The sequence below is a fragment of the Astatotilapia calliptera genome, chromosome 9 (genome assembly GCF_900246225.1).
Source record: "Astatotilapia calliptera chromosome 9, fAstCal1.2, whole genome shotgun sequence".
Classification (NCBI taxonomy): domain Eukaryota; kingdom Metazoa; phylum Chordata; class Actinopteri; order Cichliformes; family Cichlidae; genus Astatotilapia; species Astatotilapia calliptera.
In genome coordinates this window covers 3,442,244-3,458,579 of record NC_039310.1, presented here as the reverse complement: position 1 = coordinate 3,458,579, position 16,336 = coordinate 3,442,244, and the positions used below count along the sequence as shown (strand labels likewise).

Sequence of the window (16,336 nt, the reverse complement as noted above, 5' to 3'; positions counted from 1 at the left end):
GAAACCTGAACTCTCCAAGTAAATGGACTGGTTCTTATATGGTGCTTTTCTCAAAGTGCTTTACACAACTTGCACATTCACCCATTCACACCAGCAATCCAGGCATGCAGACTGGGATCAAACCACCAGCCTTCAAGTTAGTAGGTGACCTGCTCTAGCAAGTACTGAAGCAAGTGCTGCAGCCAAATAATACGTAAATGCCACAGATATGGGACAGAGGAGCACGAGGTGTGAGATCTGCATGAAGACCAAGCTGTGCGTGTCTGTGTATGTGTGTTATTGCAACCCTTTTGATTTAAAATTACAAAAGTGTGTTTGTCCAAATACTTTTACATCTGACGACTTCAGGCATCTAAATTCTTTAAGTTTGAGTTTTAGTCGACTAACTGTGATACGATTATAATCTAAAGTTCGTATAATTGAAATATGTTTTTACCACAGAAAGTTGTCCTATATGGCTTACAAAGTGTCTTATTATGGTGTCTCAGTGTGGGGAAAGAGTCACAACTCACAGTCATTTCTATCCAGCAGGTTTTCTGTGCACAGCCTGTGATCAGCTGGATTTAACCCCAGTCAATTCAACTTAGAAATACCTACTTGGGTAATAGTTACAACAAATGTATACGTTATTAATAAAAATGATGATTCAATCTTCCTCCCAACCACAAAGTGGTAGCGAGATCTTTTCCATCCATTTTAACGAGGTAATTGCAGGCTAGCCAACACGTTACCAGGCTAACAGCTGACTGAGGAATCAGCTGACTGAACCTGCTACCAGGGTAACCAGATAAAATGAGGCCGAAGAGGACACCGACAGCTGAGGAAGTCGAGGACATTAAAAAGTCCCTTGACTTCATAATGGAGGAAATTTCTACTATCAGGTTGCAGCAGAAAAATATCATTGAAATTGTGGAGGAGGTAAAGCTCCTCCGCATCCAAAATGCCGAAAAAGATAAAAAGATTGCATACCTGGAAAGTAAGGTCGCTGACCTGGAACAATACTCCAGGATAAACGACGTCATCATCACTGGGCTCCATATTAAACCCCGGTCATACGCTCAGGCAGTGACCGCTGACAGCAATGAGGAACCTGGAGAGCTTGACATTAGCTCCACGGAACAACAGGTGGCTGCTTTCCTGCGGTCCAAAGGGATTGCCCTGGACTGTAACTCTGTCGAAGCATGCCACCCTCTTCCCAGGAGGAATGGCAACATACCGGCTATTATATTAAGGTTTGTAAATCGAAAGCACAAGATTACGCTGCTGAAACAAGGAAGAAAATTAAAAGGATCTAATGTCTTTATCAATGAACATCTAACCAAACACAACGCTGAAATAGCCAAAAAAGCGCGACACCTTAAGAAGCTGGGAAAAATCCAAGGTACTTGGACGACGAACTGCAAAATATTCATTAAACTAAACGGATCACCAGAGGAAGCCAAAGTTCTGACCATTAAAAATATGGCGGATCTCGAAAAATATCAGTGAGCAACACGATCTGGACGGCAAACAAGGTAACAGACAACCACACACTCACTTATGACACACACTGGAAGGAAGAACTCAGATACATCTGGAAGAATCAGCTGCATCAGTCAGACAGTTGCAGAATATGATCAATTGGAACTGAAAACATTTAACTATATGGATCACAATACACATGACTTGGAATATGAAATAGATCCAGACAACAACTTTTTCTCATCTAACAATAACAATTGCTGCTACTATACAAATAAAGACTACAATCAGAGGATTAAAACTGAGAATAAATTATCAATTATCCACTTTAACTGTAAAAGTCTCTATGCTAATTTTAGTCATATCAAAGAATATCTTAACCAGTTTTCACATCCATTTGGTGTCATTGCCTTATCAGAAACTTGGATCAATATGGAAAAAGGAACAGACTTTGAACTGGAGGGTTATGAATTCACATTTATGACTAGGCGAAAGAAAGGAGGAGGAGGAGTGGCCTTGTATGTGGACAAATCCTTGAAATTTAATGTGGTGGAAAAGATGACGATGGTGATTGATAATGTACTAGAATGTATTACAGTTGAAATTTGTAAAGAAAAAAGTAAAAATGTAATCATTAGCTGTATATACAGAGCTCCAGGTAGTAGTATTGAGACATTTAAAGACTGGACAGAAGAAACATTTATTGAAATAGCTCGCAAAAAAGTTTTCATTTGTGGAGACTTCAATATTGATTTGCTAAACCCAAATAAACATAAAACCACTGAGGAATTTATAAACACAATGCACTGTATGAACCTATTCCCTAAAATTACTAGACCTACCAGGATTACATCACATTGTGCAACTCTCATAGACAACATTTTTGCAAATGACATTGAAAATAAGACTGTAAGTGGACTCCTGATTAACGACATAAGTGACCATCTGCCAATTTTTACAATCTATGATAGGAATTACAAGATCAATAAAATGGACAGTAAAAAAGAGTAAGACGAGTAAGAACAGAAGAAAGAATGAATGCATTTAAAAAAGATTTATTGAAGGAAAACTGGGGTGAAGTATATCAGGAACAGGACGTTAATAGTGCTTATAATAAATTCCTTAGAATATTTACATTACTGTACAATACCAACTGTCCAATAAAGCAATATAGTAGGAAACAGAAATATATGGACTGTCCATGGATAACAAAAGGTCTGCAAAATGCATGTATGAAGAAAAATGCTCTATACAGAGAGTTCTTAAGAACGAGAACTAAAGATGCTGAAATCAGATACAAAAGATATAAAAATAGGTTAACTAATATACTTAGATTTAGTAAAATGGAATACTATAAGAACTGTTACGAGTTCAAAATTGGGGATGGAAACAAGAGAAAAAACCACAATAACAACACTGGTCCGGCCGGGTTGAGTCAAACGATGATTTTAATGATCACACGCGTGGGAGATGGACACTGTATGCAGACAGCCTCTGATCTCAAAATGGTGGAGCATTGCTCAAACTTTTATAGCCTCTGGTGCCTCCACCTTATCATAAAAGCCTAAACATTCGCATGCTTTCTCTCACACGGCGTCTAAGCTACGACCTTGGCTCCCTGTTTATCTGCTCCTGCTGAGATGGGGCAGAAAACTCCAGCATGTTCTCTTCTAATCAGACAAATAAGACTATAACTCTCTGCGAACAGTATTTCTTATAACTCAGCAGTATAATGCATCATAAAACAATGTCATTCATTCACAACAAGTCAGCAGTTTAATGTAATGCAAATCAGTTTAGCTAATGTAATAGTTATCAGCTTCTTCTAATTCAGGAGGAAAATGCAAACTAAACTACATAATAATTCACAATCTTTAATTCGGGGTATAACATGGCATAAAATAACACTACAATCCAACAGAAGCAATTAGATATAAATAGAAATAATAATAAAAGATTATGGGAAATCCTGAACAGTGTTATAAAATGTGGGACTGGACAAAAGAACTATCCCAAGTATTTCATTTGTAATGATCATGAAGAATACAATATGGATGTTGTGGCAAATAGTCTCAATGAATTCTTTGTAACTGCTGGACCAAATTTAGCAAGAACAATCACTCATCCTGGGAAAGCACAGGAAAAACCCGATACACTGATTGACAGAAATCCATATTCTATGTTTCTCACAGCCGTTGATGAAAATGAAGTTCTTGAAATTGTCAAAAAATGTAAAAATCACAAATCTTTGGATTGTAATGATATTGATATGATAGTGGTTAAAAGAGTCATTGAGGCTATTATAAAACCATTTACATACATCTGTAATTTATCATTTCAAACTGGTCGATTTCCAGACAGAATGAAAATAGCAAAAGTTATACCTCTATACAAATCTGGGAACAAACACCATTTCACAAACTACAGGCCTGTCTCTTTACTACCTCAATTCTCAAAAGTTCTTGAAAAACTGTTTAAAAACAGACTGGAAAAATTTATAGATAAACATAAACTACTCACTTAGAGTCAGTACGGATTCAGATCAAGCAGATCAACATCATCGGCACTATTAGATTCAATAGAATACATCACAAATTCCATAGACAAAAAGCAATATGTGGCTGGGTTATTCATAGACTTGACAAAGGCATTTGACACTATAGATCCTGATATATTAATAAGAAAACTGGAACGTTATGGTGTCAGAGGGGTAGTTTTAGATTGGGTCCGGAGTTATTTAAGTGACAGAAAGCAGTTTGTGAAAATAAATGGTGGTTGCTCCTTATGTATGGACATTGCTTGTGGTGTACCCCAAGGGTCAGTTTTGGGTCCAAAATTCTTCAACTTGTACATTAACGACATCTGTAAAGTGTCCAAAGTATTAAAAATGGTTCTCTTTGCTGACGATACAAACATTTTTTGCTCTGGTGATGATCAGCAGAATTTATTGGAGGATATGAAATAAGTAAAGTGAAGTTCTGGCTTGATAAAAACAAATTATCATTAAATTTGAATAAATCTAAACTTATGTTATTTGGAAATAGTAGTTTAAATACAAATGCAAAGATTCAAATAAATGGTGTTGATATTGAAAGAGTCAGTGAAAATAAATTTCTGGGGGTAATAATAGATGAAAAACTTAACTGGAGAGCTCACGTAAGATATATTCATTCCAAAGTATCACGAAGCATTGCAGTACTAAACAAGGCAAAGCAGGTATTCGACAGAACATCACTTCATATTCTCTACTGTTCACTGGTTTCACCATACTTAAGCTATTGTGCAGAGGTCTGGGGCAATAACTATAAAACCACATTACATTCACTTTTTACTCTTCAAAAGAAAGCAATTCGAATCATCCACAATGCAGGTTATAGGGAACATACAAACTCACTATTTTTGCAGTCTGAAATATTGAAAATTGACGATATAGTGAAATTCCAAACAGCACAAATTCTATTCAAAGCAAAAAATAAAGAACTGCCAGGTAATATTCAGAGTATGTTTTTTTTGAAAGAAGGAAGTTATAATTTAAGGGGTTTTTGTAACTTCAAAACAGGGAAGGTTCGTACTACAAGAAAAGGCTTTTGTGTTTCTGTTCAAGGAGTGAAACTATGGAACAAACTGAATATGGAATTAAAGCAATGTCCAAACATAAAACTGTTCAAAAAGAGTTATAAAAATATGATCTTCTCGATCTATAAAGAAAAGGAAAATATTTAAATTAAGTGAATGTCTCTATTTAAAAACAAACAAAAAATTCATGATGTGATATTATAGTATATAGTATATCAGAAATCTGTTCACTATTTTTATTACAAATTATATCAGTAAGGAAGCTGACTAAATATTCACTGATAATTTATGGCAAAGGGGTGGGATTAAATAAGTGTATACTTCTTCCCACTCCCTTTCAACATGTAAATTAATCAGAATGTTTTTTTGTATGTAATTTGTATAGTATATTTTTTCTCTCTTATTTCTTTTCTAAATGTACTTGTATATTGTTCACATGTTGAAATAAATTACCAATCAATCAATCAATCCAGATCAAACCTTTGGACACAAAGAGGCTTAAACATCTTCAAAATGACTAAAAGCCTGAACTTACAACTCATACAATACAAAACTGTCCATGGAGCACACTACACAGAAGAAAGGATGTGAGGCACGCAGAGTCAAGCATATGCTCAGGCATTTCCACTGAGAACTACATGCATGCTATGTGGTCCCGTATGCCTGTGCAGAGGTTCTGGCAGAGGATACGTAAAGACCTTTCCACATGATTGTGTTTGCTGCAGCCCACACATGGAAGCAAATGCATCATATTCCTTCCTGCCCAATGCATTGGAAAAAAAAATATCCTCATGAGGTGGAATTTAAAAAATGGTTTGTCTATTACTCAATATAGAAATGTACTTCTAGATTAGCTTGGAGAAAACGTCTGCCTCCTCAAACAACAGAATTGGATGAATTTATTCATTCAACTTTCTTATTCTGCACAAAAACAAAGGTGTATACAAAATGTTTGAACATGCACACGGGCCTGTTTTATTCTTAGCACCATGCCTGTGTTAGTAATAATCATTCTGAACCAGGGTAGGCAACACGAGAACCTGGGACTGTTATGAAGGGACACACCAGAAAGCTAAATTCAGCTGGCTCAGTATTAATTCATCATACTAAATAATACTCATTTGATCTCTCACTCGCTGCTAGTAGGAGTAGATGTTAGGCAGTGAAAATGTGAAACAGGTATACACTGTTATTTCATTAATGTTCCTGAGAACATTGTGAACAAAATGTACAGATGTTTGCAAAATGTCATAGATTTACTGAAAGTGCTACTGCAGTTCTGCCTGCAGGTCAATTTCTTCATCTGCAGGTTTTCAGTTTGTTTTCTCAGTGAGACAAAGTTAGTTTGTTTGGGTTTGAACATCTGCATTACTGTAATCGTCACTCAGAGGGTGTAAGTATCTACATATGTTAAACTTCATAACTGACAATGTTTGCACACATGTAAGTCCAAATATGTCTCCTTATATGTGGAAATAAGAATAAAAATCCAGCTGAAATCATTCCTGTCTCGCTCTCTCTTACTACAGTTTCTATATCTAAAAGCACGAGTTCACACTGCAATAGTTTTACACCCTTAATATGTACACACTGTCTACAGAGAAAATAAAGTCAGTATGATAGGAGGGTAGCGTGAGTCTGTCATTTCAAAGGAGCTGTATCTGTAGCATCCATTTATACCTGTAAATGTTTTTACATCCCTAAAGTTTAAAATCGTAAGTAAAATCAAAGCAATGCGTTGAGTAGTGTAACAAATTACTTTTTCAAGTAAATAATTAAATAACCTACTGCATTACTATAAATTAAAGTAATGAGTAATTGTTACAGAGTATAGCATGGTGGAAAAGGATGGAGAGAATCCCCCACTAAGCTTTTGGGTTGGCATTTCTTTAGATTTTGTTTTGTATTAATTGCATGCTTTGGTGTTTTTTGTGTTTGATGCGAGGTGTGGGCCACACCCATGTGGGAGTGGAGATTCTACTCTAGTCCAGCTGCCAGCTATTTGGAGTTGAATACAGGGAGCAGCTGATTGGGGAGGATTGGAGCCCTTCTCTATAAAGGGGAGAGGAAAGAGGAAGTAGGGGTTGTCGTTGTTTTTTTTTTTGTAGGACACTGGTGAAGCAGGGAAGCTTCGAAGATCCAGGATGAAGTGTGCACATTTTAATGGAAAAGATTTTTAACCTGGCCTGGTTTTGCTTTTAAAATAAACTGAGGATGTTGGAGGGAGGACTCATTCTTATTGGGATGTGAGTGGATGTGCTGGAAGGCAGGAAAACAAACACTGGACTGGAGACTCTCTGTGCCCCTGACAAGGAAACTGGACCAGTTTTGGGGAAGTTCCAGCTCCCAGGATGTGATGTGGAGACCCAGCCTCGAACAAAGTCAGGCCTGAAAAGGTGGGTGGCAAGCCTTTTTGAGGAAGCTGCAGGATTGATACGTTTTGGTTGCTTGTTCTTCCGAGTGACCACCTTTCCCCTGTTTGTAACCAGGCTAACAACCCTGACCGCGGTGGCTTTGGGCCTTGGATTCCTGGCCAGAGTTGTGTCTTCAGCCAGTAGTTTTACCCGGAGAAAGAACAAATAAATCTTGTGTAACCCATTACAGTGTGCGTGTGGTGGTTCGTTACTGGTCAATATTAGAGCTACTACTTTCTTGTACGGAGGCCATTTTGGGCCTTACGTAACATAATGTCTAATACATTGCTTTTTGAGTGTATCATGTGTGTATGGATCAGGAAATGACATAACAAGTACAGGCACAAGCAGAGGGTGAAATGTTAGAACAGCAATATTTCTACTTGACAAATGTCTATAAACTAAAGCATCCTGGGCGACACCCAGGGGAGGAGCACCAGAGAGGAGGAAGAAATCTGGCTCTTAATCCACTGCCCAGATGCCATTGTTTACTGATGTCTACCGAAGGGCAGACATTCCTTTTCAAGAGTTCCTGTCAAAAACACCACCAAACGGCTAAAAGTTCAGCTTTGGAACAGAGCATGTCTGTGTCGGTAAACATGACGACATTTAAATCCACCAAGTGGGTCCAATATGAGAATTTGTTAGTACGAGGATAATCTCAGCTCATTATGGACCCAGTCAAAACAATACACCTGTGCTAATTTATCTATGACCAGCCGAATGTGTAAATATGATAACCACTGTAGATAAGGTGCAGATGAGGTGACAGGTTAATGTGAAATACCCATCCATCCATCCATCCATCCATGCATGCATCATGCATGCATCGATCCGTGCATGCATGCATGCATGCATGCATGCATGCATGCGTGCATCCATCCATCCGTGCATCCATCCATCCGTGCATCCATCCATCCATCCGTGCATCCATCCATCCATCCATCCATTTTGCACCACTTATCTGGTTTCAGGTCACAGGGGAAGCAGTCTGAGAAGAGAAGCCCAGACTTTCCTTACCCTGGCTACCTCGTCCAGCTCATGCAACCAGAAGATCCCCAGACTCTGCTTCCATTGCAAAGGGTATAGCAGTGGGATTGCGGAGATCTTTAAAGTGTTCCTTTTACAGCCTGCTTATATCCTCTGTTGAAGTCAGCAGCATCCCACTGCCGCTGCATACAATGTGAGTAAAGCACTGCTTTCCCCTCCTGAGTCGACTGATGGTTTGCCAGAATCACTTTTAGGCCAACTGAAAGTCTTATTGAGCTACTGTCAATCAGCCACTGTCAGAGCTGCACTCCATTTGGCTTGCTGGGACCTGTCCATCTTAAATGTTTCCATTCAATTTTATTTATACAGCGTGACAACAACAGGTGATTCATACTGTAAGGGACTGATCACTAGGGCTGGGTTTCGTCACTGATTTCTAGAACTGATTCAATTCGGATTCACAAGGTCCCGATTTGGTTCAATTTTGACTCAGACACTCAGAAATATTATAATTATGATCATTTATCACTACATTTCCATATCTATGTATAAAAACAAAGCTGACACTTGTGAGACTTCATCGAAGGTGTAAGCACCACAGCAGATGCCTTTGTGTCAAAGTAACTGAAGATAAGAGACAGAAAAATATGAAGATGTTGTTCCTGGCCTGGCTTTATAAAGTCAGTTCTGCAGTAGATCAAAAACTGAAGAAAACATGAATCAACATAAGAACATGATTACCTGATGCTGCTGAAGTAAAGCAGAGCAAAGTTACAGAGGTTTCATTAGAGACACGGCTAAGAGTTTTGCAATTTGGCATCATTTGTAAAAGTTTCAACATCTTTGGTACTGAACAGCAGAAATGAGGCTTTATTGTCAGAGGTCATTTTTGAAGAAAAACAAACAAAAATAGACAGCGGGCGACAGCACTGTACACAACAGTAGACTGGTGCATAATAAGCAAGCGAATTATGCAGAAACAGATTTTTGATGGTTAACTGATCTTGAAGTACAACTGGGAGAGAGAAAAAGCTGTGCAGGAAGGGTGATTTTTATCATGGTGGAAGCAAAACAACCAAGTAAGCGGGAATTCATATACTATAAGAAGATAAGCCACTACATTAAGTAAAACCATCCTGCTTCTGAGTGTTCTGCCTCATTACGTTACTCAGCTTCTAATAAAATGAGCCAATGAGCCTTTGTGTCATAGACCATGTTTTCATGAACACCTGTTAAATTAGAAGCTGTGTAAAAGGATGAAGGCATGCAAGAGTCTAGCTCCAGATAACCAAGCTGCAGTAGTGTGACTGGCCACAAGGGGGCACAAAGGTAAACCCTGAAGGGTCTGGAAGAACAGCTGGGCAGGCACATAAACACAAAAAGGTCCACGCTTTGGTCCACTTTGAAAATGAATACAATTGATGGACTAATGACATCGTTGATGGTAAATGGACTGGTTCTTACATAGCACTTTTCTGCTCATCTGAGCACTCAAAGCACTTTACACAACTTGTGCATTCACTCATTTACACCAGCACATCATTCTAAGTGCTTTATAGCTAACATTCACACTCCGATGGATGCATCGGAGAGCAACTTGGGGTTAGTATCTTGCCCAAGTCTACATGCCCAAGGATATTTGGCATGCAGACTAGGGGAAGCCAGGAATCAAACCACCAACCTTCAGAGCTAGAGCCACCATCAGGTGGCTGTAGCTCTACCACCTGAGCTACAGCCACCCGATGAGCATTTAAATATTTTCTCAGAACTACATGAAGAATTCACATGTGCAAACACATGTGTTGCCAGAAGATGGAAAGAATGTGGACCACATGTTTTGGTTCAGTCCAAAAGCCATCTCGCATGTGGCAAGGACTCCAGACCATCACAGACTACAGGACCACCAAACCCTCCCCCGCATCCTCTGATGTCTCCTTCCTCAACGACCTCAACAACTTTTATGCTCGCTTTGAGCGAGGGAACCCCACAACCACAACCAAAGCAGACGTGACGCCAGACCACCAACCTCTGACTCTCTCCCCCACCGATGTAGGAGCGGTGCTGAGCAGGATCAATGTCCACAAGGCTGCAGGTCCTGATGGCATCCCCGGGCGTGTTCTCAGAGCGTGTTCTGGGGAGCTTGCAGGAGTGCTCACAGACATATTCAATCTGTCCTTGGCCCACGCTGTGGTACCGGCCTGCTTCAAATCCACCTCCATCGTCCCGATACCCAAAAACTCCAACCCATCTTGCCTCAATGACTACCGCCCAGTAGCACTCACCCCCATCATCACTAAGTGCTTAGAGCAGCTGGTCCTAGCACACTTCAAATCCTGTCTCCCCCCCACCCTGGACCCCCACCAATTTGCATACCGCCAGAACAGGAGCACAGAGGATGCAGTCTCCATCGCACTGCACTCTGTCCTCTCACACCTGGACAACAACAACACCTACGCCAGAATGCTGTTTATAGACTTCAGTTCAGCATTCAATACAATCCACCCCTCACAACTCATCAGGAAACTGACAGACCTGGGCATCAGTTCCCTCATCTGCAAATGGTTACTGGACTTCCTGACCAACCGCCCCCAACATGTCCGGCTGGATAACCGCTGCTCATCTACAATCACGATGAACACCGGTGTACCACAAGGCTGTGTGATGAGCCCTTTCCTCTACTCCCTCTTCTCCCACGACTGCAGACCTGCTGATGGTTCCAACACCATCATTAAGTTTGCAGATGACACCACGGTAATTGGCCTCATCAGTGACAACGATGAGGCCGCCTACAGGGAGGAGGTGGATCGTCTGGCTGAGTGGTGCGACACAAACAACCTGCTGCTTAACACCGAGAAGACCAAGGAGCTCATTGTGGACTACAGGAGGAATGCTGACCCACATCCACCCATCCACATTAAGGGGACGGCTGTGGAGCGTGTGAGCAGCTTCAAGTTCCTGGGAGTCCACATCTCCGAGGATCTCACCTGGACGACCAACTGCTCCAAGCTGGTCAAGAAGGCTCACCAGCGCCTCTTCTTCTTGAGGACTCTGAGGAAGAACCACCTGTCCTCAGACATCCTGGTGAACTTCTATCGTTGCACCATCGAGAGCATCCTGACCAACTGTACAACAGTCTGGTACGGGAACTGCTCTGCCTCGGACCGGAAGGCGTTGCAGAGGGTCGTGAAAACTGCCCAGCGCATCGCCGGAGCACCACTTCCTGCCATAAAAGACATCTACAGGAAGCGGTGTCTGAAAAGGGCTGGGAAAATCATCAAAGACCCCAGTCACCCATCACATGGACTCTTCACCCTCCTGCCCTCTGGGAGGCGCTACAGGAGCCTCCGGACTAAGACCACCAGGTACCGGAACAGCTTCTTCCCCACAGCTGTCAGACTCCTGAACTCTGCTTCCTGACATCTGACCCACGTTAAACTCATGGACTGAACATACACACACCCACAATGGACAACTGTACCCTCAAACACAATAATAACATGGACTGAACCACCACTCACAACCACTAGCACTTTATATAGCCTCTGTAGAAACTATCTACACCCTCACTTATCTTAACTGCACTACTGTATAGCTCCGTGTAAATAATCATTCTGTACATTCGATAATTTTTAACCCTACAACTGTTTACAACTTGCATAGTTCCCATTTCTGTATAGCTGTATATCTCAGATTCTGTAAAGTTATTTATTTCATATTCTGTATAGTTTTTCATATTTATATCCTGTTCATAGCCTGTACATAGCTTGTACTCACTACAGCCTGTACATACTTATAGTTATAGAATATTCACAACATACTTCATACCGTGTACATTATAACATACCATAATAGACCCATTTCTGTAATATACTCACATATCTATATTATTGCTAATATATATTGTAATATATCTATATCACTAAAGCACTTCTGGATGGATGCAAACTGCATTTCGTTGCCCTGTACCTGTGCATGTGCAATGACAATAAAGTTGAATTCTATTCTATTCTATTCTAAAAGAGGAGCAGTTCAGTGGCTTTATAACTGAAGCTGAAAACAGCATCAAGAAGATTTGAGCCCAGATGACAGCGTGTCACTGACAGCTACACCAGCTGAAAAGAAATCAGGTCTCAGTTTTGCAAGAAGCTCAGATGGTGGCTGCTCATCAAATTTCATCCATATTGTTTGTACAGCAGAAAGAGGAAGCAGAGTGTGCTGTTCTGCTTGCATATGCAGCATCCTTGACACAAAGAAAAGCCTTAGGCACTGAAAAATGTAAGTTAAAGGCAAGAAGGGAACAGCTTGAGATCGAGACAGCTATTGCTGCTTCTACAGCTAAAATAAAAGTGTTGAATAGGAGTGTGAATATGAGAGCTGTAAAAACTATGTAGTTGGAAATACACAAAAACTCCTTAATTCGATTGTTAAAGCTTAGAGTCTTAATGAAGAGGAACTGCAAAATGCTCTCTGTTAAGTGGAAGCTATAGTTAACAGATGTTAACACATCCAATAATGCCATACCATACAACACCATACCATATAAAGTGCTTTAAAATGAACTCAACTGACACAAAGTGCTGTACATTGGAACTACAAAATAAAAATGCATAAGATATAAAACAAACCAATTAAAAGGTAAAAAAAAAGAAGAAAAGTGAAGTCTTGCTAAGGTCAAAAGCCAACAAATAAAAATGGGTTTTAAGATGTGTTTTAAAAAGTGGCCTGGCTAACGTGCAACAGTAGAGAAAGCCCCGCCCCCTCTGAGCTTTCTCCTGGATCTTGGTACTTCTAGGAGCAGCTGGTCAGCTGACCTTAGAATCTGACATCCATGTAGCGATGAAGATGCTCAGAGAGGTAAGCTGCAGCAAGACTGTGAGAACATTTTAAAACAAATATAAGACTTTTAAAATGAACTCAGGCAGCCAGTGCAGTGAACAGGGCTTATGTGCTCTCTTTCACGAGTTCCTGTTTCCTGTTAAAGTCATGCAGCTGCATTTTGAACCAGCTGCAGACGCAAGAATAACGATTGATTGACTGTCACACAAAGTGAATTACTGTAATCCATAAAAGTATGCATCACTGTTTTCCAGTGTTGCCTAAAAAGAAGCGATTTCATCCTTGCCAATCGCTTTAAATGATAAAAACTGAACACAGCTCTGATTTGACTTTTCAACTTATAACCAAGCTCAGTAATAACAGGTTTAGAATATACTTCTGTTGGTTTGGGGTCCCAAATCAACAGAGGAGGACTGACAGGGACCACTGGCTCTAAACACCACCACCTCTATTTTATTTTCATTAAAATGTAAAAAGTTTAAAGCAGGTATAACGGAAAGAGCAGTGGCCCTAAAATTGAGCCCTTTGGGATGCCAGAGAAGCAGCAGATGATTCAGAATAGAGAAGGTAGAGAATAGAGAAAGACCTAAAGCATTTAAGTGCCCACTGAGTAATGTAATCGAGATTTTAAAATGTTATGGTCTACTGTGTTCAAGACAGCGGTTAAATCAAGCAGAACCAGAACAACGTGGTTACCAGAATCACATGCAAGAAGGATGTTGTCAGAGACCCTTACTGATGCAGATTTGGTGCTCATCTAGAAAATATTTTTCAAATAAATATTTAGAAAACATTATAAAGGAAATGCAGCTTATAATAGGTCTGTAATTAGCCAGGACAGCGTGATCAAGGCCAGGCTTCTTAAGCAGTGGCTGCTCTGCTGCACATTTGCATTTTGCAGGAACCTCACCAGAGAACAGACTGCTGCTAATAATGGTAAGAACAGACTGCCCTATACTACGCTAAATTTATTTTAAAAAATTGTTAGGGACAGGATCACAGGACGAACCTGAGGGCTTAATATGGTGAACCATTTCCTCTAAAAGTGAGAGCATCAAAGGCTTAAACTGAGTGAAAGCAGCAGTGCCAGGGACAGAGACAGATGGAGCTGTGATACCAGCCCTGGTGGTGGAAACATTTTCAATAAGGAAGCACTGAAGATGACTGGAGAGGCGTACAAACAGACATTATGTGGAGTATTAAGAACAAAAGTGTTAAATAACACACGAGGACAGTTATGACTGTCGGCAGAAATCCTGTTTGCAACATGTTTGGTTGTGATGCCAGCAGTGGTTTAAACTTTGAAATGACACCTGCAGTTCATCTTTTTTTCCACCGATGTTCTGCTCGGTGACGTTGCCTTCTGACAGCAAAGGTTCTGTCATTAGGCTCAGCTTTAGGCTGCCTAGTTCTTAATGGAGCCACAGAGTCCAGGATGATTTGACAGGAAGAATAAAAGCTGGAACTTAACTCTTCTAAATATGAGGAGAAACAGTCAGAAGAGACATGGAGCAAACTGAAAGTGGCAAAAAGCAGAGCAGCAGTGGAAGGGTTAATGCCTGTCTGGGCCAACAACAACCACTAAGCCATGTAAAGACCCCAATGATTTAGAAGCATTAACCCCCAATCAGTGTTCCCTCTAAGCTGCGCACTGCTGGCACGTCTCTGCGCACAGAAAATCTGCATTGCGCACAAAACAAATCTAACCTGATTTGAAATTAAAATAAATACGTTAACAATTCTTTTTTGCAGTGTTAGTCAGTGACTGGCTGCTCAAGTATGGGATTACAACGATGCCACCTTATCCCACAGTCCAGCCATTGATGCAATTCACATTCGTATATACGCAGCTAATCAACGTCGCTGACAGGCTGTGACAGCGTCCTTATGTGCGACACCGGTGTTTTAGCAAAGCGGCTGATGTGGAGTGAAGCCACGTTAATGACAACGTGTACAACCATTGGAGATGTGAGCAGGACAGACGGAACAACTGACGGACAAAGCTAATCTTGTGTAGTTAGTGTGTAGTCAGTGTGTAGTCAGTGTGTAGTTAGTGTGTAGTTAGCGTGTAGTTAGTGTGTAGTCAGTGTGTAGTTAGTGTGTAGTCAGTGTGTAGTTAGTGTGTAGTCAGTGTGTAGTTAGTGTGTAGTGTAGTCAGTAGTGTTGTTGTGTCAGAACAATGAGGCGCCTGCTGAGTGTTACAGGTGTTACAGCAGTGACACATCTGCTGCTGTCAGGCCTGCAGGTATCAGGCTGTTGTTCTCCTTCATCTCATAGTGGACAGAAATTATTTTTTGGAGCAGCACAAATAATCTGTGTGGCATCAGATTTGATGCAGAACAGCTGATTGTTCTGTAAATAGTTTGAAATGTTTGTTTAAAAACACCTTGGCTGCATTTTTAGGTAAACAGCTGCAAAACACTTTGTTTGCATAACTCAGTTACTTTTTTGAAGAAGTAACTATATCATTAATTGCCCAACGTTGGTCAGTATTTACTGTATTTGCAGACAGAGTTACAGACTCTCTCCCAGACCACAGACTCATAATACAAGTCAGAGCTTTATTTTTTTTTAAATAAAGTTGTGCTTTCAAAATTGGAGTTCAAGTTATTTTTCCTTCCAATAGTGTTAACATGCTGCACAGGTCATGAAGAAGATTGTTTTCATTTTCATTGTAAGTGGGCTAAAGCATTAATTAAAAGTAGTCTAACATAAATGTAAATGCTGTAATTTGATTACTTTAATAAACATGTAACTTGGATGCTGGCGTGACCACAGTGCACACGTCTGATGTCGCTCACAGCGGTCCAAGGGACGCTCAGTTTGTGTGTTCGCTCAGACACATGAAACATTACAGGGAACATTGCTCCCAATCATCTCTTCTTATTAAAGACATCTCCCTTCCTGCCTGCTTCCTAAGGGAAGTTCAAAAGGATCACATCTGCATGTCACTGCTGAGTATAGGTCCAGTCTATGGCTGATCTCTCATGGAGGTTTTCCAAGGAATACCTGCTTCAGCAAATATTGTAGGAAAGACCTAAGTGGTCTGACATAAAGCA

At 40.4% G+C, this 16,336-nt stretch overlaps 1 protein-coding gene and 1 long non-coding RNA gene across 2 annotated transcripts in view; one reads left to right on the top strand and one right to left on the bottom strand.

The window, feature by feature from the left end:
- Positions 1–16,336, bottom strand: part of reck (reversion-inducing-cysteine-rich protein with kazal motifs) — a 98,605-nt gene that overhangs the window by 77,188 nt on the left and 5,081 nt on the right. The window lies entirely within an intron of this gene.
- Positions 7,102–7,638, top strand: LOC113029896 (uncharacterized). Its single transcript, XR_003273513.1, has 2 exons — positions 7,102–7,433; positions 7,527–7,638. It is a non-coding gene; the product is annotated as an uncharacterized LOC113029896 (long non-coding RNA).